Source organism: Dasypus novemcinctus, chromosome 25 (assembly GCF_030445035.2).
Source record: "Dasypus novemcinctus isolate mDasNov1 chromosome 25, mDasNov1.1.hap2, whole genome shotgun sequence".
Taxonomy (NCBI): Eukaryota; Metazoa; Chordata; class Mammalia; order Cingulata; family Dasypodidae; genus Dasypus; species Dasypus novemcinctus.
Genome location: NC_080697.1, coordinates 16,641,042 through 16,668,786, shown reverse-complemented (window position 1 = coordinate 16,668,786; position 27,745 = coordinate 16,641,042). Strand labels below are relative to the sequence as shown.

Sequence of the window (27,745 nt, the reverse complement as noted above, 5' to 3'; positions counted from 1 at the left end):
TTGAAGGACATAAAGGTTGTTTCCAGTTTTTGACTATTGCAAATAAAACGGCTATGAACATTCATGTACACATTTTTGCGTAAACTAAGTGTTGACTTCTCTGGAATAAATGCCCTGGAATGTTAATGTGGGGTCATATGGTAAGTATATGTTTATTTTTACTCCCCACCTTCTGTCTGTGTCCATTAGCTGTGTGATCTTCTGGGTTTGTTTCTTTTAGTCTTCTCTTCCTGTTTTCTCCTCTATGCTTCAGAAGATTCAATTTGGGGAACTCCGATGTGGGAGAAAGTTTCCCTATCACATGTGCCACATCAGTTCCTGGTTTCTGTTGCATCCTGCCTAGACTTTCCCCTGCATCTCTCTTTTGTTGGGTCATCATCTTGCTGCGTTGCTCCCTGCACAGGCCTGGCTTGCCATGCAGGCCTGGCACACCTTTACCAGGAGGTCCTGGGGATCAAACCCAGGTCCTCTCATATGGTAAACAGAAACCCAATTGCTTGGGCTACATCTGCTTCCCATGTTAAATTTATAAGAAACTGACAAACTCTTCCAAGTGATTGTACTACTTTACATTCCCACCAACAACGTATGAGATCCAGTTTCTTTGCATTTTCACCATCATTTGGTATCACTGTTATTTTTTATTTTAGCTGTTCTAATAGGCATGCTATCTTGTCTTTGTATTAATTTGTATTTCCCTAATGGCTAATGATACTGCACATCTTTTCATGTGCTTCTTTGCCTAGTAGCACAGTCTCTTTGGTGACATGTCTTTTTATGTCTTTTGCCTATTTTCTAATTGGACTGTTTATTTTTTTCTTTTTAACATGGAGCTTTGAGAGTTCTTATGTAAGTCCTTTGTAGGAAATATGGCTTGCAAGTAGTTTTTCCCAGTTTGTAGTTTGTCTCTACACTCTCTTGACAGAGTCCTTTGCAAAGCAAAAGATCTCAATTTTGTTGTAATTTGATTTACGGATTTTAAAAAATGGACTGTAGTCTAAGAATTCATCTAGTCCTAAGTCCTGAAGATTTTCTCCTACATTTTCTTCTAGAGTTCATGGTTTGTACTTTATTAAATTCATTATACATTTTTAGTTAATTTGGGTATAAGGTGTGAATTTTAAATGTTTTTATTTTTTGCTGATGGATGCCCAATTGTTCTAATACCATTTGTTGAAAAGACTGATCTCCCTTCACTGAATTGCTTTTGTACCTTTGTCAAAAATCAGTTGGCTGTACATATTTTTTTATAGATCAATTTTATTGATACAAATTAATAAAGCATACAATTCATCCAAAGTATACAAAATCAGTGGTACTTGGTATAATCACAAATTGTGCATCATTTCATTATTCAATAATAATAATAATAATAAACAAAAGCAAACTAATTAACAAGAAAATTCTTCACTTTTTCGATCTTACAGCAGGGCAAGCATAGAGAATTGGCTGTACTTTTGTCAGACTATTTCTGGGTTCTTTATTCTGTTGCACTGACCCATGTGTCTAAGCCTCTACCAATTCCATAGTTTACTCTAACTAAATTGTTAACAACTTTCGTAGTAGTGATTCTTTCTACTTTAATCTTCTTTTTCAAAATTGTCCTAGCTATTCTGGCCTTTCTATGTAAATCTTTGGATAAGCTTGTATACAATACATAAAATTTTTTTCCCCAGCAAAATCTTTAAAGAGTTATCTCTAGTTGCCATCTCCCCACATTCATTTCTCAACCAATTCCAATCAGACTACTAAAACTATTGCTACTATTCTAAAAATAAAGAAGCTATTAGAACTAATAAATGAATTCAGCAAAGTTGTGGAGTACAGATAGAACATGCAAAAATCATGGGTGTTTCTAGAAAAGAGCAATGAACAATCTGAAAAGGAAATAGAGAAAGCAAATCACAACAGCATCTATAAGAACAAAATATCCAGGAATAAATTTAGCCAAGGATGTCATAGACTAGTACACTGAAAATTAAAAAACATTGTTGCAAGAAATTAAATGGAAAGACATCCTGTATTCATGATTGGAAGATTAAATATTGTTAAGATGTCAATACTATCCAAAGCAATGTACAGATTCAACACAATCCTGATCAAAATTCCAGGAGCCTTTCTGCAGAAATGGAAAATCCAATTGTCAGGTACATATGGAGGAACTTTCGGGAAGATGGTGGACTAGAAAGACACGGAATTCTCTTTTCCTCCAGAAAAATAGCTAGAGGACAGGCAGAAACAGCTTGAAAAAAAAGATCTTCTAGGGTTTAGGACACTAGGAGAAGCTAGACACTGCCCAGAGGAGAGAGGGACAAAGGAAGGGAATCACAATGACAGAGCTATGAATTGAAACCTGCCGGCACCCTCCCACACTAAAGACACTTCAGAATTCTCAGGCCTTTGGGCCTGTGACTATAGACAAAGGGGGCTCCAAGGATCTACTACCCCAGGAAAGGGGATAGAGAGGAACACAGCCCAAGGCAGACAGACTCAGGTTCTGGCCCACAAATTTGGTCTGCTGTGTTCCACCAGCCTTTCTAGGCTGGGTGTGACTACACAGGGGTTTACCCCAGGAGCAGGCACAGAAGTGGAGAAATGCCACTCTTGCCATTTTCTTCCCTTCTGGCTGGGACTGATTGTTGAGGGGGAGACAGACGGGCACACCTGAAAGTTGACTCAGCTTTTGACTCACAAATTTGGTCTGCTCTGTCCGAGGAGCCCTTCTAGGCCCAGTGGGACCACATCATTATTTGTCCTGAGAGCTGGCAAGGGGCTAAAGATATACAACCCTCCCAAAGTTCTCTCTACTAACCCGGAATAATTGTTGAGGAGGCAAGTAGAAGTGTTTCCTACCTGGGAAAGGGGAAGCGGGTGTCAGAGAAAGATGATGAGCTGTCTTTGAGAAAGTTTACATTACAAGGCTCTTACCCCTCCAGGAAGGAAGCTCTATCACACTGATCCAGTCTGTGCTACAACAAACTCACTCAGAACAGGCACTGAACTGAAATCTGCCAAGAGTGCCATCTGCTGGCAGACCAAGGAAGTGCACTTGAAAAAGTTAAAATTAAAAGGCTTTTTAGATAGGGACAGTCCCAACAACCCAGGTAAGGCAAGAATCAAAGAGCAGAGGTAGCACACAGCCTCCAGCCAAATAATCCCTATAAAAGAGAAAGAAATCAAGCATGTGAGTAAACTACATTCTAATCAGATGCCTAGACATCAGTAAAAAATTACAAGACATACTAAGAAAATAGAAGCCATGGCCCAAGAAAATAAAAATATCAAAGCCTAAGAAAAGACACAGGATTTGGGAGAATTAACTAGTGAGATACACACTAATTTCCAAAATCAAATTAATGAGTTGAAAGACAATATAGTTGAAGAGATAAATGACTTCAAAAAGACACTTGAGTAGGGAAGCAGATTTGGCTCAACTGATAGAGCGTCTGCCTACCATATGGCAGGTCCATGGTTTAAACCCTAGGGCCTCCTGACCCATGTGGTGAGCTGGCCCATGTGCAGTGCTGACGCGCACAAGGAGTGCCCTGCCACACAGGGGTGTCCCCCACGTAGGGGAGCCCCATGTGCAAGGAGTACGCTCCATAAGGAGAGCCACCCCACATGAAAAAAGTGCAGCCTACCCAGGAGTCGCACCACATACACAGAGAGCTGATGCGGCAAGATGACGCAACAAGAAGAGATACAGATTCCTGGTGCTGCTGACAAAGAATACAAGTGGACACAGAAGAACACACAGCAAACGGACATAGAGAGCAGACAACTGGGGGGGGGGGGGCGTCTTTAAAAAAAAAAAGACACAAGTGAGTGCAATGAAGAATTTGAAATTCTAAACAGAAAAGTAAGAGTTCATGGAAATGAAAGACAAAATAGGTGAGATAAAAAACACATTTGAGGCATACAACAGCAGACTCAAAATGAAAGAAGAAAGAAGTGGTACTGAAGACAGGACAGCTGAAATTGAAGAGAGAAAAAATTGTAAAAAATTAAGCAGGGCCTCAGAGAATTTAATGACAACACAAAACACAACAACATACATGTCATGGGAGTTCCAGAAGGAGAAAGAAAGGGAAAAGGGGCAGAGAGAGTATCTGAGGAAATAGTAGCTGAAAATTTCCCAACTCTCACGAAAAAAATGATTTTACATGTCCAAGAAGTGCACCATACCCCATTCAGAATAAATTCGAACAGACCTACTCCAAGATACATACTACTCAGAATGTTAAATGTCAAAGATAAAAAGAAAATTCTCAGAGTAGCAAGGGAGAAGCAAGCCATCACACAGAAGGGACATCCAGTAACACTTAGCGTAGATTTCTTTTCAGAAACCATGGAGGCGAGAAGACAGTGGTATGTACCAATTAGGAGAGAAAAAGAAAAACTGCCAGGTGAGAATTCTTTATCGAGCAAAACTGTCCCTCAAATACAAAGGTGAGTATAAAATATTCACACACACACACAAAACACAGAAACTAAGAGTCTGCAAAAGAGAATTCACCTTTGCAGGAAATTTAGATTATATTAGAACCTGAAATAAAAAGACAGGAAAGAGAGGACTGGAGGAGAGTATAGAAGAAAGAATAGCAGAAAGGATAACCACTAGACTAAAAAGCCCAACAAAAATATGACATATGAAAACCAAAGAATAAAATGGTATTAGTAAACAGTGCACTTACAGTAATATCATTCAATGTGAATGGATTAAACTCCCCAATCAGAAGATACAGGCTGACAGAATGGATAAAAAGACAGGAGCCATCCCTATGCTGCTTACAAGAAACTCACCTTAGACTCAAGATACACAAACCAGCTAAAAGTGAAAGGTTAGAAAAAGATACTCCACACAAATAGTAAGCAAAAAAGAACAGGGGTAGTTATACTAATATAGGACAAAACAGACTTAAAGTGCAAGATAGTTATAAGAGATACAGAAGGCCATTATATATTAATAAAAGAACTGTGGCAGTTTGATGTTATTGATGAATTCCAAAAAGAAATACTGATTATATTTGTAAACTGGTTTGTCAGAGGACTCACTTTTACTTAATTAAATAATGATTAACTAACACCTCACTCACATCATTAAATAGAACTAGACAGAAGATCACCAAGGAAACAGAACATGAACAATATGATAAGTTAGACCTAACAAACATATACAGAACCCTGCATCCAAACTCAGTGGGTTATTCATTCTTCTCAAGTGCCCATGGATCTTTCTCCAGGAGGGACCACATGTTAGGGTACAATGCAGTTCGCAATAAATGTAAAAAGATTAAAATTATACAAAGTACCTTCCCAGATCATAATGCAATGAAACTGGAAATCAATAATAGACAGGAAAAAGGTGAATTTGCAAATGTGAGGAGAGTGAACAAAACACTCCTAAAAAACCAGTGGGTCAAAAAAGAAATTGCATGTGAAATCAGTAAATACACTGAGACAAATGAAAACTAGGACACTATTTAGCAAAATTTATGGGGAGAAGTGGCTGTGGCTAAAGCAACTGAGCTCCTGTTTATTATATGGAGGACTAGGTTCAATTCCTGAGACCTCCTAGCCTTAAAAAAAAAAAAAAAAAGGGGGGGCGGTTCCCCAGACCTACACAGTGAGGCGCAGGCCCGTGTGGCATGGAGAGAGGCGCTAGCCCCTGCACAGTGAAGCAACGTACCAAAAAGACAATGACACAACCAGTAGGAAAAAAGGAAAAAAACTTGTGGGATATAGCAAAGGCAGTCTTGAAAGGGAAAATTCTATCCCTAAATGCTTGTATTAAAAAAGAAGAGCTAAACTCAAAGATTTAACTGAACAACTAGAGAAACTAGAAAAAGAACAGCAAGCCAATCCCAAAGCAAGCAGAAGGAAAGAAATAATGAAGATTAGAGCAGAAATAATGAGATTGAGATCAATAACAACAAAAATATAGAAAAATCAAAAAAAACAAAAGCTGGTTCATTGAGAAGATCAATAAAATTGACAAACCCCTAGAGCTAGACAAAGAAGAAAGAAGATGCAAATAAATACAATCAGAAATGAAAGGGGGGAAGTTACAACTGACTCCACAGAAGTAAAACGAATCCTAAGAGGATATCATGAGAAGTTGTATGCCAACTAGACAACCTAGATGAAAAGGACAAATTTCTAGAAATACACAAACAACCTACACTGACACTACAAGAACTTAAAAAACCAATCATATTTAACGACATTGAATCCATCATCATATATCTCCCAGCAAAGAAAAGTCCAGGACCAGATGGCTTCACAGGAGTATACTACACCAAGCATTTCAAAAACAATTAACACCAATCCTGTTTAAACTTTTCCAACAAATTGAAGAGGAGGGAAAATTACCCAACACATTTTATGAAGCCAGCATCACCCCAATACCAAAGCCAGATAAAGACAGATACTACAAGAAAAGAAAATTATACACCAATCTCTCTAATGAGCAAAGATGCAAAAATTCTCAACAAAATATGTGAAAATCGAATACAAAAGCATATCAAAGAACTAATAAATCATGACCTAGTGGGATTTATTCCTGGTATGGGAGGCTGGTTGAACAAAAGAAAATCAACATAATACACCACATTAACAAACTGAAGGGAAAAAAACACATGATCATTTCAGTCTACAGAGAAAAGTCATTTGACAAAAATCCAGCATCTTTTTTTGATTAAAAAAAAACACCTCAAAATATAGGAAAAGAGACAGACAACCAGCAAGATGGCGGCAGAGTAAGGCGCTCCTAGAGTTAGTTCGTGCTACAGGGCAGTTACTAATCACCCAAAGCTATCTAAAGCACCTGGAGACAAGAAGAACGCCCTACAACATCCTTCAAAGAATTGGAGGAGACTGTCCTTCTGCAGAAAAGATTCACAAATAGTGCCCTCCAAGCCACAGAGGCCAGTGCCCATCCTCCATTGGAGGCACAAGCTGCCTCTGGAGCTATTTCACCGTTAGAATTGGAAGCTCCACTTCCCAAAAATGGGGGAGGAAGAAACTTTTGGCACCAACTTCAGCTACTGATTAGTAAATTCAGCAAGCTAAAGTATAATCCTAAAAACAACTAAAAGTTTGAACCTGTCCAAGTCAGAAAGAGGCCAGGAGCTGCCATTTTAACTCCACCACCGGCATGAGAGGGAAGCCAGGAAGACAGGCTTAATGAAAATCACAGTAAAGGTAAGGACCAGCTTCTCTCCATCCAGATCAGACTGCAGCTCTAGCATAAACCCCAACCCCACCTCTGGCAGGGAGGAAGCTGGGGGAACCTGTGCCAGCCTCCCTGTGAAAGTACAGGGCATGCTGCGAAGATTGGTTATCATACTCTGGCGGCACAAGCCACCTGGAGTTTTCCTGTGGCTGGAATTGGAAGTGCCATTTCCCAAAAACAGGGGAGGAAGAGACGGTTGGCCACTGACTTCAGCTATTGATTCGGCGGGCTGAAGTATAACCCTAAGAGCAGCTCAAGTTTGAACCTGTCCCTGTAGGAAAGTGGCAGGGACCCGCAATTTTGACTACCCCCCAGCAAGAGGGGAAGCCAGGCTGGCTGAAAATCACAGTGATGGTAGGGACTGGCCTCTCTCACCCAGATCGGCCTGTAGCCTAACCTAGGCTTCAGCCCCTCCTCTAGCAGGGAGGAAGCTGGTGAGCCCTGCACCAGCCTATCCAGCTAACTGCAGGTACATTTGGCTAGCACAGACTAAATAATCAGAAGTCTGCCGGGGCAACTGCGGTCATTCTAGCCCTGCACGGCATAGATTGCTACCCACACTTGTAGCTCCATTCCCACCCGAGGGAGGGGAGAAAGGGACGTGAAGCTTCACTGAGTCTCTCTGGGCAACTACAGTCTAGGCCTGCACACCTTGGATAATTACGCATGACTATGGCTCTGTTCCTACCCCTGGCAAAGGAGAAAGGTGGGAGAAGCTTCACTGGTCCCTGGGGCAATGAAGGCAACTTGAGCCTTCACAGCTTGCAGCACCAAGTGCATACATACTTAGCTCCTACTACACAACCAGCAAGAGAGAAAAGGGCAAGAAAGCCCTAAATTAAACAGAGAAATTTCACCCAGAATACATTCAGTAAGCCAGATGCCAAGACACCAACAAAAAATTACAATTCACAACAATAAACAGGAAGACACAGACCAGTTAAAGGAAGACAAGATAATCCTCCAGATGACATAAAGGAGTTGAGACAAGTAATCATAGCTGTTAAAATAAATCTTAACAAATTCAATGAGATTGCTAAAGATATTAAGTATATTAAGACGACACTGGGGGAAACGGACTTTGGCCCAGTGGTTAGGGTGTCCGTCTACCACATGGGAGGCCCGCGGTTCAAGCCCCGGGCCTCCTTGACCCATGTGGAGCTGGCCCATGCGCAGTGCTGATGTGCGCAAGGAGTGCCGTGTCACACAGGGGTGTCCCCCGCGTAGGGTAGCCCCACGCGCAAGGAGTGCACCCATAAGGAGAGCTGCCCAGCGCGAAGGAGGGAGCAGCCTGCTGAGGAATGGCGCCGCCCACACTTCCCGTGCTGCTGACAACAACAGAGGCGGACAAAGAAACAAGACGCAGCAAAAAGACACAGAAAACAGACAACCGGGGGAGGGGAGGGGAATTAAATAAATAAAAAAAATAAATCTTTAAAAAAAAAAAGACGACACTGGATGAGCACAAAGAACTTGAAAGCATATACAGAAAACTAGCAGTTCTTGTAGGAATGAAAGGTGCAATAAATGAAATTTAAAATACACTGGAATCATACAATGGCAGGTTTGAGGAGGCAGAAGAAGGGATTGGTGAGCTTTTGAAGAAGTGGCCTCTGAAAGCAAACATACAAAAGAACAGATGAATATAAGAATGGAAAAGGTTAGGGTGTCCGTCTTGGCCCAGTGGTTAGGGCATTCGTTTACCACATGGAAAGTCCGCGGTTCAAACCCGGGCCTCCTTGACCCGTGTGGAGCTGGCCCATACGCAGTGCTGATCCGCGCAACGAGTGCCGTGCCACGCTGGGGTGTCCCCCCATAGGGGAACCCCATGCGCAAGGAGTGTGCCCCGTAAGGAAAGCCACTCCGCATGAAAAAAGCGCAGCCTGCCCAGGTGTGGTAATGCACACATGGAGAGCTGACACAGCAAGATGACATAACAAAAAGAGACAAAGATTCCTAATGTCGCTGACAAGAATCTAAGCAGACACAGAGGAACATACAGCGAATGGACAAAGACAGCAGACAACGGGGTGGCGGGAAGGGGAGAGAAATATAAATAAATCTTAAAAAAAAAAATTCCATCCGCATTTTAAAAAATAAATGGAAAACATGATTATCAAATTTATTTGGAAGGGTAAGGGTTTCCAAACAGTCAGAAACATAAAAAGGAAAACACAGATCCCTGGTGCCGCTGATAAGGATAGAAGTGGTCACAGAAGAACACACAGCTAGCAAATGGACACAGAGAGCAGACAACTGGGGGAGAGAGAAATAAAAAGAAAAAAAAAAACAAAGTTTAAAAAAATAAATGAAATAAAAAATTTAAAGAAACAAAAGTTTTACTAATAAACTACTGATTCTTTCTTTAAAATACCACTCATATCTTATAGCATGAACAAAAATAGAGAAGTGGGGGTAGCAAGGCATGGATGGAGGAGGGTAAGGAAGCAACTGGCAAGTCAGGTGGTATTGGTAGGGTCTGGGTGAGCCTCAACAGCCATCTATCTCCTAGGCTGTTCCCTCATATGCACACAGTCCCCCAACCCCCAGCTCCTTTCAGCACTGCCACTCCCTAGGGAGAGGATGCTTCCTAGACCACTGTCCCTCACACACTCTAAGGGTCTTTGGAGAAGTCAGATACTACCAACCCCCAGACCTTAGACTACGGGTCAGGCATCCCCTAGATCCTTGGCTTCAGAGAGAATCTAGAATCCACAGTGAGAGGATGCTGACCTTCACTAGAATACATTTAAATAAACTTTTGACCATTCACAAGGAGGAAATGCAGCCACAGCTAGTCTAATACCCTAGTGAAAGTTGAAGACTATGTATGCAGTTGATATGTGCCAAAAGTAGTTTGATCTTTTCCTTCTAGTCCTAGGCTTACCTTTGCAATCAAGAAATCCACATTTTTCCTGGCAAAACCTTCTAGCTGTAACTGAAAACCTTTCTTTTTTTTTAAAAAAAAAAACAAACTTTTTAATCTTAGCATTTGTACATTGATGTCTCTGGCAGACTGCCCCTGCTACCAAAGGATCACCTTTTCCAGACGCTTCCCTGGCAAGGTCACAGGCAACAGCATTTGTGTGTGTGTGTGTGTGTGTTTTTAAAGATTTATTTATTTAATTCCCCCCCCCTCCCCTGGTTGTCTGTTCTTGGTGTCTATTTTGCTGCGTCTTGTTTCTTTGTCCGCTTCTGTTGTCGTCAGCGGCACGGGAAGTGTGGGCGGCGCCATTCCTGGGCAGGCTGCTCTTTCTTTTCACGCTGGGCGGCTTTCCTCACGGGCGCACTCCTTGCGCGTGAGGCTCCCCCATGCCAGGGACGCCCTTGCGTGGCACGGCACTCCTTGCGCGCATCAGCACTGCGCATGGCCAGCTCCACACGGGTCAAGGAGGCCCGGGGTTTGAACCGCGGACCTCCCCTGTGGTAGACGGACGCCCTAACCACTGGGCCAAAGTCCGTTTCCCAGGCAACAGCATTTTTGGCATTTCTATCTTCCCACTGAGATTAGAAAGCAACAGTTCAGATAGTGAACCTTGGATATTTTAAAGATAAAATAGAATAGGTAACTTGCTCATAGGGGGCAATGGACAAGTAAGATAAGTACAAATTGCTGATTTAAACTGAAATACAATGAGAAGACCAGCAGAGTTGGGTGCCATCTCTTCTGCAATGAGTGACCAATTTCCATTACTGTACTTACTACACTGGATTTCTGCCCTGCCCCCTCTCCCCCCAGATGGCTTACTCATCTATTTGCTTGAGTGTTTTTTGTTCATTTTTTTTTTTCCCCTTGTCTGCTTGTTGATTTTGCTCATTATCTTCTGTTTGATTTTTCTTTAGGAGGCACTGGGAACCAAACCCAGGACCTCCCATATGGGAAGTGGGCACTTGACTGCTTGAGCCACATCTACTCCCTGCTTGCTCATTTGTGGTTTTTTGTTCCTCGTCTGTTTGTTGTTTGCTCGTTATCTTGTTTTTTGTTGTTGTTGTCGTTGTTTGTTTTTTTGCTCCTTGTCTGCTCATTGTTTGTTTTTCTTCTTGGTAGGCATTGGGAATGGAACCTGGGACCTCCCATGTGGGAGGCGGGCACTCAACGGCTTGAGCCACATCTGCTCCCTTTTCTTTTTTTAATTAGAGAAGTTGTAGGTTTACAGAGAAATCATGCAGAAAACAGAGATCCCACCTTTTCCATTATTAATACCTTGCATTTGTGTGGTACATGTTACAACTGATGAAACATTATTATTATAATTGTACTATCATCTATTAGGGTTCCCTGCTTGTATTGTACAGTCCTAGCATTCTTTTAAAAACATTTTATTCTACAGTAATATATACATGACCTAAAATTTCGCCCTTTAACCACATTCACATGTATAATTCAGTGCTGTTATTTATTTTCACAATGTTGTGCTATCATCACCACAATCTATTACCATAACTTTTCCATCACCCCAAATAGAGACTCTACAATTTAAGCCTTAACTCCCCATTCCTTCACCCCAGTACCTGGTAATCTATATTCTAATTTCTGGCTCTATAAACTTGTCTATTCCAACTACAAGTGTTAGAGAGGATGAAGAGAGATAGGAACACTTATTCGCTATTGGCGGGAATGCAGAATGGTACAGCCACTGTGGAGGACTGTTTGGCAGTTCCTCAAGAAGTTGAATATAGACTTGACACATGACCCTTTAATACCACTTCTGGATATATACCCAGAAGAACTGACAGCAGTGACACGAATAGACATGTGCACCCCAATTTTCAGAGCAGCATTCACAATTTCAAAAGTTGCAAACCCAGATGTCCATTAACAGATGAATAGATAAACTGTGGTGTATTCACAAGATGGAATACTATGCAGCTGTAAGAAGAAATGAAGTCATAAAGCATGCAACAACATGGATGAACTTGGAGGACATTACGTTGAATGAAGCAAACCAGACACAAAAGGACAAACACTATGACTGCATTACTATGAACCAAATATAGTGTGTTAACATATTGTATGATTAAAAAAAATTTATATGTATCAAGTACATTTGAGAAATGTATATTTTTATTCAGCTGTGTTTTTTTAAATTGCTTTTATTTTCAATTATTAAAGTTTAAAAAAAAAATCACATGGAATGGCAAGGGGAAAAAATCATTTTCTTTTAAAAAATATATTTATTTATTTCTCCCCCACCCCTCATTTTTGTGCTCACTGTCTGCTTTCTTTGTCCATTTGCCGTGTGTTCTTCTGTGTCTGCTTGTCTTCTCTTTAGGTGGCACCAGGAACTGATCCTGCGACCTTCCGGAGTAGGAGAGAGATGCTCAATTTCTTGCACCACGCCTCAGCTCCCTAGTCTGCTGGGTCTCTTATTGCTTATTGTCTCTTCTCTGTGTCTCTTTGTTACATTATCTTGCTGCTCCAGCTCTCCATGCGGGCCAGCTTGCCTTCACCAGGAGGCCCCAGGAATCAAACCCTGGACCTCCTATCTGGTAGATGGGAGCCCAATCTCTTGAGCTACAGTCTCTTTCCTAAAATCATCTTGAAAAAGAACAACACACAGCTGGAAGACTTACTTTCCAATTTGAAAGCTTACAGAACTGACAATTCAGAAATAAACCCACACATCCATGGCCAAGTGATTTTTGACAAGTGTAGTTAATTCAACGGTAAAAGAAAAGTCTCTTCAACAAACAGTTGGGAAAAGCGAATATCCACATGTAAAGCAGTAAAACTGGATCTCCACACCTCACACCATATATAAAAGTTAACTCAAAATGGATCAATGGCCTAAATATAAAAGCTAAAACCATTAAACTCTTACAAGAAAACGTAGGGGAAAATCTTTAGAACTTTGTATGAGGTAACTGTTCTAGACATGCCACCAAAAGCATGAACAGAAGAAAAAAAAATAGGTAAAATGGACTTCCTCAGAATTAAAATATTTTGTGTATCAAAAGACATTATCAAAAAGTAGAAAGATAACTTATAAAATGGGATAAATTATTTGGAAATCATGTATGATAAAAGTTTAACATCCAGAATAAAAAGGAGCTCCAATGTCTCAACAACAAAATACAAACCCAGTTAAAAAATTGCCCAGGACCTGAATAGATACTTCTTCAAAGATATACAAATGGCCGATCAGCACATGAAAAGATGCCTGACATCGTTAGTCAGAGAAATGCAAAGGAAAACCACAATTCGATACACCTCACACCTACTAGGATGGCCATAATCAAAAGTCAGATAGTGGGGAGTAGATGAGGTTCAAGCAGTTGGGCACCTGCATGCCACATGGGGGGGGAGGGGGAGTCGTCCCCAAGTTCGGTTCCTGGTGCCTCCTAAAGATGTCTAGCAAGATAGTGAGCTGATATGATGGGCTGGTGTGGAGAGATAAGGCAACAAGGTGACACAATGAAGAGACACAAGGAGGAAAACACAATGAGTCACATCAGGGAACAGAGGTAGCTCAAGCAATTAGGCGCCTCCTAAAAAGACGATAAGCACACAGAGAGCAGAAATCAAGCATAAAACACCAGGAGGTGCGAGAAAATAAATTTTACAAATTAAAAAGAAAAAAATATTTTAAAAAATCAGGTATTAATAGTAATAAATGTTGACTCTGTGGAGAAAAGGGAGTCCTCATAAACTAATGGTGGTAGTGTAAAACGAAGCAGCTACTTTGGAAACAGCTGAGTAATTCTTCAGAACTACCGTATGATCCTGCTATTCCCATCTTAGGTATATACTCAAGGGAAATAAAACCACACATTTACCAAAAGACTTACATGTGAATATTTACAGAAACATTATTCATACAGCCCCAAAACTGAACAATCCAAATGTCTGTCAACTGATGGACAAATAAAATTCTATCTATCCACACAATGGATACAAACAAACAATAAAAAAAAGAAGTACTGACACATGCTACTATATGGAAAATCTTGAAAACATGATGTTAAACAAAAGATGCCAGTCACAATATTGTATGACTCCATTTAGATGAAATGTCCAGAATAGGAAAATCTAGAGAGACACAAAAATTAATGGTTGCCTTGGCTAATGGGGTGGGGTGGGGAGAGATGGGGAGTGTCCACTAATGAGTATGGGTTTCTTTTGAAATAGATTATATTTATGGTTATACAACTCTTGAATATACTTGTTTAAAACTGTATACTTTAAATGGGTGAGTTGCATGGTATGTGAATTATATCTCATAAAGCCATTACAAACAAACTAAAACTACCAGGGGAATGGATGTGGCTCAGGTGATAGGGCCTTCGTCTACCATATGGGAGGAGCCAGGTTCAATCTCTGGCACCTCCTGGTGAAAACGAAGAAAGAAAAATTGTGCCTGCATGGCAAGCCGAGTGCCCTCGTGGTGAGCCGCGCAGCAAGATTATGACGCAAAAGAGAGACAAAGGGGAAAGTCAAGGTGAAGCATAGCAGATGACCAGGAACTGAGGTAGTACAATTGATAGGGAAACTCTCTCCACATCAGAGGTCCCCAGGATCGAATCCTGGGGAATCCTAGAGGAGAAAGACAAGAGAAGAAAAGAGAAATAGATACAGAAGATCACCCAGCGAATAGATAGAGACAGCAAAAATGGAAGGGTGAGGGAGGCAGAGAAAAGCAAACAAGCAAACAAACATAACCAAGCTTTAAAAGAAAACAAAACAAACTTTCAAAGGTAACTCACCATAACCAGAATCAATTTTAAACTCCTTACCCTCTTAAATAGTTATACAGGATTTGCACATTTTATAGCACCTAAAATTTTTTTATTTAAAGATTTATTTCTCTCTCCACCCCCACTGTTTGTACCCACTATTTGCTCTCTGTCTGCTCATCTTCTTTAGGAGGCATGGGAACCCAACCCAGGACCTCCCATGTGGGAGATGGGTACCAACTGCTTGAGCCACATCCGCTCCCTCCAGCACCTGAAGTTTTGAAGTACTTCTTTCTCTGACCATTAGAGCCCTATTTCTTTCCTGTTCCCCAATTCACAAGCTTGTTCTCACTTCAGAGCCTCTGCACTATTATTCCAACTGACTGTACATGACCAGCTCCTCCTCACCTTCTAAATCTTCACTGCTAACTCATCAATGAGGCTGTCTCTGACCAGTGAATTTAAAGTCATCCAGTCTCTCTATTCCATCTTACTTTAATTCTCTGAAAAGCACTTACTACAAATTTATTTACTGTTTATTGTTTCTTACACCCTCTAAAATGGAAGTTCCATCAGATACTTGCCTGTTTTGTTCATTGAGGAATCCATAGCATCTACACAGTGAGCAGGCACTCAAATGTTCATTATGAGCCAAAGTGTCAGAACCTTACACCTTGAAGTTCTTTATTGAATTTTAGAATCAAGGAATTCCAATCTCTTTACCTTTAATTATATATATACATGCTTAAAACTATGAGTGGCCAGAAACACAATAGAATCAACAAATCCTGGTGTGCACTTAACATTTCCTTCCATTTATCAATTTACCCATCAATTCAAATATTTACTGTCTACTAAGTGCTGGTCACTATGTAAGAACACACATGGGTTGAGTGAGATCCAAGTTTATCCTCCGGTTCCATTTCTTCCTAGCTAGGTGACTCTGAAGCTACTTCATCTCCCTGTTTCTTAAAATTCTGTAACTTATTTATATTTGTAATAGACAACACCACAGCGATTTCTATCATAACATATACAAATATGCAATAATGTCACTATAGGTGACTCGAAATTTAATTTAGTGCTTCCAAGAGGTGATAACGCTCTAAGTCAAAACCGTCCTTGCAGATGCTCTATGGTATTATGAGCTCTCAACTGAATACTTGACTGCTCAAAGCTGCTTCACAAGAAAAACCCCAGCCTTGCCTGTAATTTGTTTCTGTATAAGGGTAAGATAAAATGGTTTATCATTTTGCCAGGTCAGAGACCTAATTAGACTTTTCAATTTTCTTAAGAAAATCTCAACTCTGACACTTGCTCATCTCATCTTCAAAGTATACAGATCTGGGAAGCGGACATGGCTCAAGTGGTAAAAGTGTCGGCCTACCATATAGAGGGTCTAGGATTCTATACCCGGGGCCTCCTGACCTGTGTGGTGAGCTGGCCCATGCTGAGTGCTGTTGCGCGCAAGGAGTGCCATGCCACGCAGGGGTGCTCCCCGCCTAGGGGAGCCCCATGCACAAGGAGAACGCTACGCAAGGAGAACTGCCCTGTGTGAAAAAAGCACAGCCTGCCCAGGAGTGGCGCTGCACACACGGAGAGCTGACGCAGCTAGATGATGCAACAAAAAAGAGATGCAATTTCCCAGTGCCACCTGATAATACAAGCGGACACAGAAGAACACACAGCAAATGGACAGAGAGAGCAGGCGGCGGGGGGGGGCGGGGGGGGGCTGTGGAATAAATGAAAGTAAATCTTTAAAAAAAAAACCAAAAACACAAAGTATACAGATCTGCCTGTTAAAGCAACTCAAAACCCTGTTTATACATTCAGCAAGTATTTATTGCGCAGATACTTATTCAGACACTATTCTCAGCACTGGTGGTACAGTAATAAATGGAATAAAAATTCCTGCGTTAATGGAGTTTACATTCTCCTGGGAGTAGACAATAAACAAATAAGTAAAACACTGAATTGGCTTACTAAGAACCATTACAAAAAACAACTTTATGAAATCTTTGTATTTTCTACAATCTGTTTTGACCCTTAAAAGAACTTTCTAACATACTGGGTAATTTCTCCATTCCCAAGAAGTTTAAAGGTAAATTTTACAAACTGAGCCTTACCACTGAATTGCCCTTTAGAGTTAATATGTTTATATCTTCCATATGTCTGACCCCCAATTTCATGTCTTATTTTTCATTGATCTCATCATGTATTTAGGTCCAATATGTCTTAAATCAGGTAAAATGATATATTTTTTCATGGAAAAACAAAGATTTTCTCAACATAGTACAAACAGCCTAGTTATTTTCCTAGTAAAAAGCATAAGTTAATTACTAATTCTATTCCCTTAGAAATGGGTTAAAATGTCCCACTTAAAATCCAGACTGGAAATGTTCTTATCCAAGACAAAGCATGTGGAGAACCTGGGCTACCAGCAGTGCCTAAAAGCTACAGTGTAGGAGGGCTAGAAGAGCTTCATTTCAATTCCTGCCTCCGTAGAAACCATGGAAGGAGGTCTCCCACAGCACTCCACTAGGGACAGCACGCACAGCACTCTCTAGCTACTGTATGCTTCCTCTTCCCCACTCATTTCACAGGACATCATTAGCTAACTATGGACACACCTCATAGTCAAATCTGTGACTAAATTTGCCACCAAGAAAAAATACACTATAACAGAGACTACTTAGCTAAACCCAAATGCAAAGAACCTAGAGAGGGAACTTTATATTATAATGCTGATAGGTTATGAAATATAAAATTAGAAGATTCTGAAATATTAATGGTTCCTCTGAACAGAAAAATAATCACTATTTATGTTAAGAGCATGTTTCTGATTTTGATTCTTGGCATATTACTCTACTCCCTCTATTTCCTTGTTTGTCTCCTCCATATTCCAAAATCTCCTAACCAATTATCCTCCCTTTTAATGAGTCTCCCCTCTTATTTTTTTTAAGCTTTCTATACTCCATTTTTAAATACTTTCCATCCACTTATACATTTATATTTTTCAACATGACTGTATCTGCCCCACAAAATGGCCTTTGTCCTTAACTCCCTGATTTCAAATTATCCTTTTCCTGGGTCCTACCCACCTGGGTTCTCATTTAAACCAGTCCCTGCCTGCTACGGCAATCAACAATTTACTTCAAATCTGGGAAAAGGGGCTTTGATTCACTATCTCTAGGCTAACAGGTGACCCTTTACCCAGGACTAAAAATATCACAGCTGCCTGTTCATCAGTCAAATTATTTTTAGGTTTGCAGGCTCACATACGGCCAGTCTAAATAGCAGCAGGTAGAATCTAATCAGCAAAAACAGGTGTTAAAATCTGAAGAGCAATTAAACACTGTACCTGTTTACAATGTCTTTTTGTGTCACCATAATACAAGTTTCTCAGGCCTGATTCAAAACCACTTGAAGTAATGAACTAAAGGCAGAGAATTTTTCTTACAAAAAATAATAGATACAGATAAAAGAAAGTGGTAAAATCCTCCCTTCTCCCAACTAACATATTATAAAAGAAATATGTTCGTAGGAACTAAAATAGCTTATCTCCTTAATTGCTAGGCCCACATGCAGGGTAGGTTAGGGGAGCTGTGTATTCTGGTTGCTATTATGATAGTTTATTTTTGTTATGGGCACTGAGAGCACTGGAACAGGCCAGAGACAACCTCAAACTTTTGTGGGGTTTTTTGGCAAGATAATGCATTTATTTCCTTCTTTATAAATTAGGATGTGAAAATTTTATGTTGAGTTTTACTTTAACAAGACTGGATTTGCTCATAGTATGTAGTTCTCCACAGCCAAAATTATGGTTATCTTCATTTTTTAAAGTTTCAAAAGTAAAAAGCCCATCTGCCTTCTCAGAGGTTACATTCTAGCAGTCACCAGAACAAACATGTAAACAGATATATAATCACAAATTGGGGTTAATGCTAGTAAAGTAAAGAAGGTGGAGTGATGGAGAATGGCGTAAGGAAGAGGAGGGAAGTAACCTAGAAGGAATGATCAGGGCATTCCTCTCTAGAGATGATGTTTAAGGTGAGAAGTGAGGTGTGAAGAGCAGTCTAACAAAGTCATTTGGTTAACAAATATTTTTTGAGCATCTGTATTTGCCAGGCTCTGTTCTAGGCGCTGGGGGTATAACCACTAAAAAGGGACAGATGGAGTCCCCACCCTCAAAAAGCTTATATTCTGGTGGACAATAATAATAAACACATTTTTAAAATATGGTTAAGTTCAGATATTGAAAACTACTATGACAGAGATAAATGTGACAGGACATTGAAAGGACTGGCCTGCTATAGGCAGTCACCATGCAAGGTCTCTCTCTAAGGATCACACTGAATTGAGAGAGAAGAATGAGAGGAAGGAGCAGGGCAAAAGATCTCAGGAAAAGCATTCCAAGGACAATTAAAAATAAAAAGGCCCTCAGATAGTAGCATGCTTGGCGTGCTCATGGGAGGGAAAAAAGGACATCATGGTTGAAGAATAGATGGTGAGAGGTGATGTCAGGGTTGGGCAGTAACCAGATTTTGGGAGTCTTAAATTTTTATTCCTGTTAAAATAGAAAGCCTCTGAAATGGAGTGGTACTTAAAATGCTCAGTTTAGCAATTTTGGGTGATGGCCAGGGTGGGGGGTAGAGGCTGGTGGCAAGATGCCAGGACAGGGCATGTATAAAGATCCTAAATTGGAAAAGAGCCTGCCAATGTCATGGAATTGAATGGACATCAAGTTGAAGTGGAAACTATAAATACCAGGGAGAAAAAACAGCACAGGATAATGTCAGAGAGGTGGGCAGGGGCCCATCCTGTAAACTGTGGTTAAAATTTGGATTTATAATTTGGACTTTTATTTGAAATGCAATGGAAAGTCAAAAGGGCTAAAAAATAGAGGAGAAGGAATGGCAACCACGATTTAATTTATATTTCAGAAAGGTTATTCTGGCTGTTATGTGGATAAAACATTGAAAGAAGGCAAAGGGAAAAGCAGAGGACATGTTAGGATGTTGGGCTTACTACAACAGTTCAAAGAAGAGGCTGTTGCAACAGTGGCTTGGATTATGAGGTAACAATGGAGATGGAGAACTGTAGATATATTTTGTAGACAAAGTATGTAGACCTATTTTGGAGATAAAATTAAAAGACCCTACTAACAAATTGGATGTAGGGGTAAGAAAAGAAGAAGAATAAAAAATGACTCCTGGGAAGAGGATGCAACTCAACCGACTAGGCTCCTGTCTACCATACAGGAGGTCCAGGGTTTGATTCCCGGGGCCTCCTAGTGAAGGCAAGCTGGCCCATGTGGAGTGCTGGTGCAGCAAGATGACGCAACAAAAAAAAGACACAGAGGCGAGACAATGAAAGATGCAGCAGACCAGGCATGGTGCAAGAGACTGAGCGCCTCTCCTCCAATCCAGAGGGTCAGAGGATTAGTTCTCGGTGCCACCTAAAGAGAAGACAAGCAGGCACAGAAGAACACACAGCGAATGGACACAGAAAGCAGACAGTGAGCACAAAAACAAGGGGGGGAGGGGATAAATAAATACATCTTGAAAAAAAAAAAAGGACTCCCGAGTACCTGGAACGAGCAAGTAAACAATCAAGCTAGTCAAAGTGGTACATCTAGCTCTGGGTGTCTGTGTTGATGTTAAAATCTGCTATTGATACAAGATACAGGTGTTGACAGTACAGATATTCCTGACTTGCCCCTTAAAAACAAAACAAAAAAGAAGAGTCAAACTTGAAATAACTCACTAAAATGTAGGTAGCAAAAGATACTAAGGTAGAAACTCTCAGGGGTTTTAGAAAACAGAGGTGATTCTCCATCAAGCAAACAAGCTAATTTTAGACCTAGAAACATAGGCCCTGGACACTGTGAGACCTACCCCCACCTTATGCAACAGACAAATTGGAAGATTCCTGGAAAGAAAGCAAGAAGTAAAAGATTATCGTGGAGTACAGGAAAACATGACAACGCTATGGCACAAACTGAAGAAGGTTTCAATTACAGAATAGGAATTTACATGCTGAAACAAGAATCTGAATACATCTATTTGGACTAGAGAGAGATAAAAATCACTATGATTTTTTAGTAGCAACTAGAGAAAAGCATTAAAGCTGAGGACAGAGGTTTGAATTTCAGTGTATCTTAAATTGTAAACAACGGGATTTTCATGCTGAAAGCCTTCTTGCATTACTGCTGTATATTCCAGATCTCTTAACCTGGAGATACATGGCTTTCTCCCTGGAATGTTAGCATACCAACTCAAGCAAAGAAACAGAATCAGCTGGCACAATGGAAATTTCTTAAAAACTATTAATTATAAATTTCAACAGTCATCAACTCCTAATCATCTTTACAGGAAAATGGATATTTCCAAGTAAATCAGTCAGTTGAATAAGTGAAAATATAGACTAAATCATAGTTTTCTTTGAAGTGTTTTACCTGAGACATGTTCTATTAAATGACTAAAAATTAAGTTCTAAATCAAAATTTATCATTTATTTGCCATACTTGAGTTTTATATGTACACTTTTCTAGATTAATTTTGAAGGTGAAGCTAGAGGACTTACTGTTCCAAAAGAGCAACTTTTGAGGAAGAGTCTCTTTAAAATAAGATTCTCTTCTAAAAACAAGTGTTAGTTACTTGTTACTAGCTTTCTGAAAGTTGCATACAGATTAAAATGATAGTAAGAGAGGGAAAAGGTATAAATTGACAAGTCAAGGAACAGAAGAAGGGAAAGTCTATGGAAGGGGAAAAGTAGGATGAATAATGCAGAATATATCTGATTTTGTGAACCTGGTGTCTGTTAAATAAACACTCACATATGCATATATGTGTATAATGAGTCACAATGTAAAATGTATCTCTCACTGCCAAAAATGTTTGAAGATTACTGGTTTAAAGTGTGCACACACAGAAGTAGATACAGCTGAGAGGAGAGCCAATCAGCATGGCAGAGCCTAGGACAGGCTTGGAACACAGACCACCATGTAGGGCCACCATCGGGCATAATGTGTGGGGCTAAAAAGAAAAAAAAGAGGGGGATGGGGACTGGTTGAAATTCATAATAGTTGACATCCTTTCCCTTGAGATCAGCTTTAATTAAGAGACAGACCATGAACCATACACTTCATTGGCTGAATTATTTTCCAGCTAAAGTAAGAAAAAATAAAAAATCAAGTGTATTATGCCTCAAAGAAGATCAAGAGTCTTGCAAAATACTTTATTTAAACTGCATTTAAATTTGCATTAAATTTTAAAGATGTTATGGATAAAGAATATAATTTCCGAGGGGGAGGCAAGATGGCGGCTGAGTGAACTTCCCGGTTACTAGCTCCTGGGGGGAATCGGCTGGGAGGCGTCGGAGACTCTTTGGGACCGGCTGTTTCGGGATTTTTCCTGGTCCGGAGGTGTCTGGACATCGATTTGGAGGGAAGGTAACAGAGAGGATCCATCTGTGAAATATACACGGAGATCCCAGCTACGTGTGGAGGATTCCCTCCTTGGGTAGGCGGAGCCGAGGCAGCTAGCACCGCGCGGAGCCCCGGCGGGCAGCTGCCAGGGTAGCCGAGTCCGGCCGAGCCCGGCTGAGCTCACCTGAGCCCAGCCGCGCCGCGAGCGGGAGAGCCGAGCCGCGCTGCGCCACGCCGGGTGGCGGGCGGGAAAGCCGAGCCCGGCCGAGCCCAGCCGAGCCCACCCGAGCGGCGGCGGGCGGTGGGTGGGGGACCGGAGCCCAGCTGAGCCCAGCCGAGCCTGGCGGCGGGGTTTCTGTTCTTTGTTTTTTTTTATTTTTTTTATTTTTTGTTGTTGTTCTTGTTCTTGTTGTTCTTTTTTTTTCAATCCTCGCTTTCTTGTACCCAATATTCTTCTTATACTATTTTACCTTAACAATACAATAGGTCCTACAGGAAATACCTCACATTTGCTGGGTTTCCTCACCCTCCACTGCCTCATTTCTCTGTGAATAGATTTAGCCTATCTACACTATCCCCTTTCCCCTACAACTTGATATCCTCCACCATCTGCTATCTCTCCTATATTCCATCTCCCTTTCTTTGATCCACAAAGTGTCTAACTCTTAATTTCTAATACCTTTGTTTAGTTTTCCATCTGGTATTCGTCCCTGAAACTATTACCTTTCTTTTCTCTTTCCCTCTCTCACAAAAACAATAGCCTCTTAGTACGTACCACATTCCTCCCATATTCAGTCGTCTACCTCATTATAGGTACTTTCCTACTACTATAACTCTACACAATTTACATGATCTAACCTCCATCCTCCCAGAACTCATATTGTTGCTTTGTAAACATATATCACCAATACTACTTCACACTTTTTCCTTCCTTACACAATTGACTTTCCCCAGCACTAATAATTTCCTTTAAAGTGAGCTTAACTAGCAATAAGAAATTGGAATAAGAAGAACAAAGTGACAAAGAGAAGATATAACACTTACGCAAAAACAACAGCTAATTAATCTCCAAGACTAGACAAAGAAGCTAAGGAACTGATTAAACCCGTCAAGAAAAAATGTTGACAAGACAGCAACAAAAATCTACAAACCAAACCAGTAATCAGGAAAACATGGCTGAATCCAATCAACAAACTGAAAATCAGGAAGGGGGGCAGGACTTCGCACAAGCAATGAAAGATCTCAGAACATTTATCACCGACAAATTTGATGAAGTAATGAAAGAGGTTAACAGCGTGAAGACAACACTTGGAGGGGAAATTGCAGACATGCGCAAAAAAATAACAGATATGATGGAAATGAACACCACAATTCAAGAAATCAAAAATACACTTGCAGCAAATATCAGGAGACTAGAAGAGGCAGAGCAGAGAATTAGTGATGTGGAAGACAGTGCATTGGAAATCAAAAAGATAGTAGAAGTGGTCAATAAAAAGGTAGAAAAAATCCAGATAGGACTTAGGGACCTGAATGATAACGCAAAACACTCAAACATACGTATTATAGGCATTCCAGAAGGAGAAGAGAAGGGAAAGGGGTCAGAAGGAGTGTTGCAGGAAATAATGAATGAAAACTTCCCAAATCTACTGAAAGAGACAGATGTACATATCCAAGAAGCACAGCGCACTCCACTGGTCATAAACCCCAACAGGCCCACCCCAAGACATATACTTGTCAAATTATCCAATGCTCAAGACAAAGAAAAAATTCTAAAAGCAGCAAGAGAAAAGAAAACCATCACATACAAGGGAAACTCCATAAGATTAAGTGCTGATTTCTCATCTGAAACGATGGAGGCAAGAAGGCAGTGGTATGATATAGTCAAGGTACTAAAGGAAAAAAATCTCCAACCAAGAATACTCTATCCAGCTAAACTAGCATTCAAAAATGATGGAGAGTTCAAAATATTCACAGATAAACAGAAACTGAAAGAGTATATCAACAAGAATCCTCCCCTTCAAGAAATTCTTAAGGGAATTCTGCAGGAAGAAAGGAAAAAACAGGACAGTCAGAGATGGAGGAGAGTGTAAAAGCAACAAGAAAGACAAAAATAGAAGGGGAAAATAAAATAATACAAACAAAATATAACAAACACAAATCCAACCAAAATATGGCTACCATAAATAACTCTCTAAACGTAATAACACTGAATGTCAACGGATTAAACTCACCTATCAAAAGATTCAGACTGGGACACTGGATAAGGAAATACGACCCATCTATATGCTGCCTACAAGAGACACATCTTAGACCCAGAGACTCATGGAGATTGAAAGTGAATGGCTGAAAAACAATCATACAAGCAAACAACAACCAAAAAAAGGCAGGAGTAGCTATATTAATATCAGACAAAATAGACTTTAAATGCGAAACAATTGTGAGAGACAAAGAAGGATACTATATTTTAGTGAAAGGGACAATTTGTCAAGAAGATCGAACAATCATAAATATTTATGCTCCTAACAAGGGCGCCTCTAAATATGTGAGGCAAACGCTGGAAAAACTAAGTGAAAGAATAGATGCATCTACAATTATAGTGGGGGATTTTAATACACCACTATCAACTCTGGACAGAACATCTCAAAAGAGAATCACTAAAGAAACAAAACATTTGAACAGTATATTAGAAGAGCTGGATCTAATAGACATATATAGATCATTACACCCAAACACAGCAGGATATACATTTTTCTCAAACGCACAATGGAACATTCTCCAAGATTGACCATATGCTAGGCCACAAAGAAAGGCTTAATGAATTCAGAAAGATCGAAATCATACAAAACAATATCTCTGACCACAGTGGAGTCAAGCTGGAAATTTGCAAGGGACAGAGACCCAGACTTCACACGACAATTTGGAAATTAAACAGCACACTCTTAGAAAAACAGTGGGTCAAAGAGGAAATCTCAAAAGAAATCAATGACTACCTTGAAACAAATGATAATGATAACACAACATACCAAAATTTATGGGATGCAGCAAAAGCGGTACTGAGAGGGAAATTTATAGCCATAAATTCATATATCAAAAAAGAAGAAAGAGCAGAAATTGAAGAATTAACTGCACATTTGAAGGAATTAGAAAAACAACAACAAAGTAACCCAACAGGAAGAAGAAGGAAGGAAATAACAAAGATAAGAGCAGAACTAAATGAAATAGAAAATAAGAAAGCACTTGAAAAAATAAACAAGACCAAGAGCTGGTTTTTTGAGAAGATCAACAAAATTGACAAACCTTTAGCGAGACTAACAAAGAAAAAAAGAGAAAAGATGCAAATACACAAAATAAGAAATGAGAAAGGTGAAATCACCACTGACCCCACAGAAATAAAGACTATCATAAGAGGATACTTTGAAAAACTATATTCCAACAAAAATGACAATTTAGAGGAAATGGACAAATTCCTAGAAATACATAAGCAGCCCATACTGACGAAAGAAGAAATTGATGATCTTAACAAACCAATCACAAGCAAAGAGATAGAATCAGTCATTAAAAATCTCCCAACTAAGAAGAGCCCAGGGCCAGACGGCTTCACAGGTGAATTCTACAAAACATTCCGGAAAGAACTAACACCAATCCTGGTGAAACTATTCCAAAAAATCGAAACAGAAGGAACACTGCCTAATTCCTTCTATGATGCCAACATTACCCTAGTACCAAAGCCAAACAAAGACACGACAAGAAAGGAAAATTACAGACCAATTTCTCTACTGAACCTAGACGCAAAAATACTTAACAAAATACTTCCTAATCGTATTCAACAACACATTAAACGAATTATACACCATGACCAAGTGGGATTTATTCCAGGTATGCAAGGATGGTTCAACATAAGAAAATCAATCAATGTAATACACCATATAAACAGATTGAGAGAAAAAAACCGCATATGATTATATCTATAGATGCAGAAAAGGCATTTGACAAAATACAGCACCCCTTCCTGATAAAAACACTCCAAAAGATCGGAATACAAGGAAACTTTTTGAACATGATAAAGAGTATATATGAAAAACCTAAAGCCAACATTGTTTACAATGGCGAAATCCTGAAATCCTTCCCTCTAAAATCAGGAACAAGACAAGGATGCCCATTGTCTCCGCTCCTATTTAACATTGTCTTGGAAGTACTGGCTCGAGCACTGAGACAAGAACAAGATATAAAAGGCATTCAAATTGGAAGGGAAGAAGTCAAAATTTCATTATTTGCAGATGACATGATCCTATATATAGAAAACCCTGAGAGATCTACAACAAAGCTCCTAGAACTCATAAATGAGTTTAGCAAAGTCACAGGTTATAAGATCAATGCGCAAAAATCAGTAGCATTTCTATACACCAATAATGAGCAAGATCAGGAGGAAATCAAGAAACAAATACCATTCACAATAGTAAATTAAAAAATCAAATACTTAGGAATAAATTTAACTAAAGAGGTAAAAAACTTATACATCGAGAACTATACAAGATTGTTCAAGGAAATCAAAGAAGACCTAAATGAATGGAAGAATATTCCCTGTTCATGGATAGGAAGACTGAATATTATTAAGATGTCTATCCTACCAAAACTGATCTACACATTCAATGCAATCCCAATAAAAATCAACACAGCCTTCTTTAAGGAACTAGAAAAACTAACTATGAAATTTATTTGGAATAAAAAGAGGCCCCGAATAGCCAAAGACATATTGAAAAAGAAAAACGGAATAGGAGGAATCACACTTCCTGACTTCAAAACATACTACAAAGCTACAGTAGTGAAAACAGCATGGTACTGGCATAAGGAGAGACACACAGACCAATGGAATCGAATTGAAAGTTCAGATATAGAACCTCATGTATATAGCCATATAATATTCGATAAAGCCACCAAACCCTCTCAACTGGGAGAGAATGGCCTATTCAACAAATGGTGCCTGGAGAACTGGATAGCTATATGTAGAAGAATGAAAGAGGATTACCATCTCACACCTTATACAAAGATCAACTCAAGATGGATCAAAGACCTAAATATAAGAGCCAAGACCATAAAGACCTTAGAAAGCAGTGTAGGGAAACATCTACAGGACCTTGTAATAGGAAATGGCTTCATGAATATCACACCAAAAGCACGAGCAGCAAAAGAACAAATAGATAAATGGGACTACCTCAAAATTAAAGCCTTCTGCACCTCAAAGGAGTTTGTCAAGAAAGTAAAAAGGGAACCCACACAATGGGAGAAAATATTTGGCAACCATATATCTGATAAGAGACTTATAACTTGCATATATAAAGAACTCATAGATCTCGAAAACAAAAAGATAAACAACCCATTTGAAAAATGGGAAAAAGATTTAAACAGAC

General features: G+C 39.8%; 1 protein-coding gene across 1 annotated transcript in view; it reads right to left on the bottom strand.

Moving 5' to 3' along the window:
• RAB10 (RAB10, member RAS oncogene family) overlaps window positions 1-27,745 on the bottom strand; it is a 115,846-nt gene that overhangs the window by 21,956 nt on the left and 66,145 nt on the right. The window lies entirely within an intron of this gene.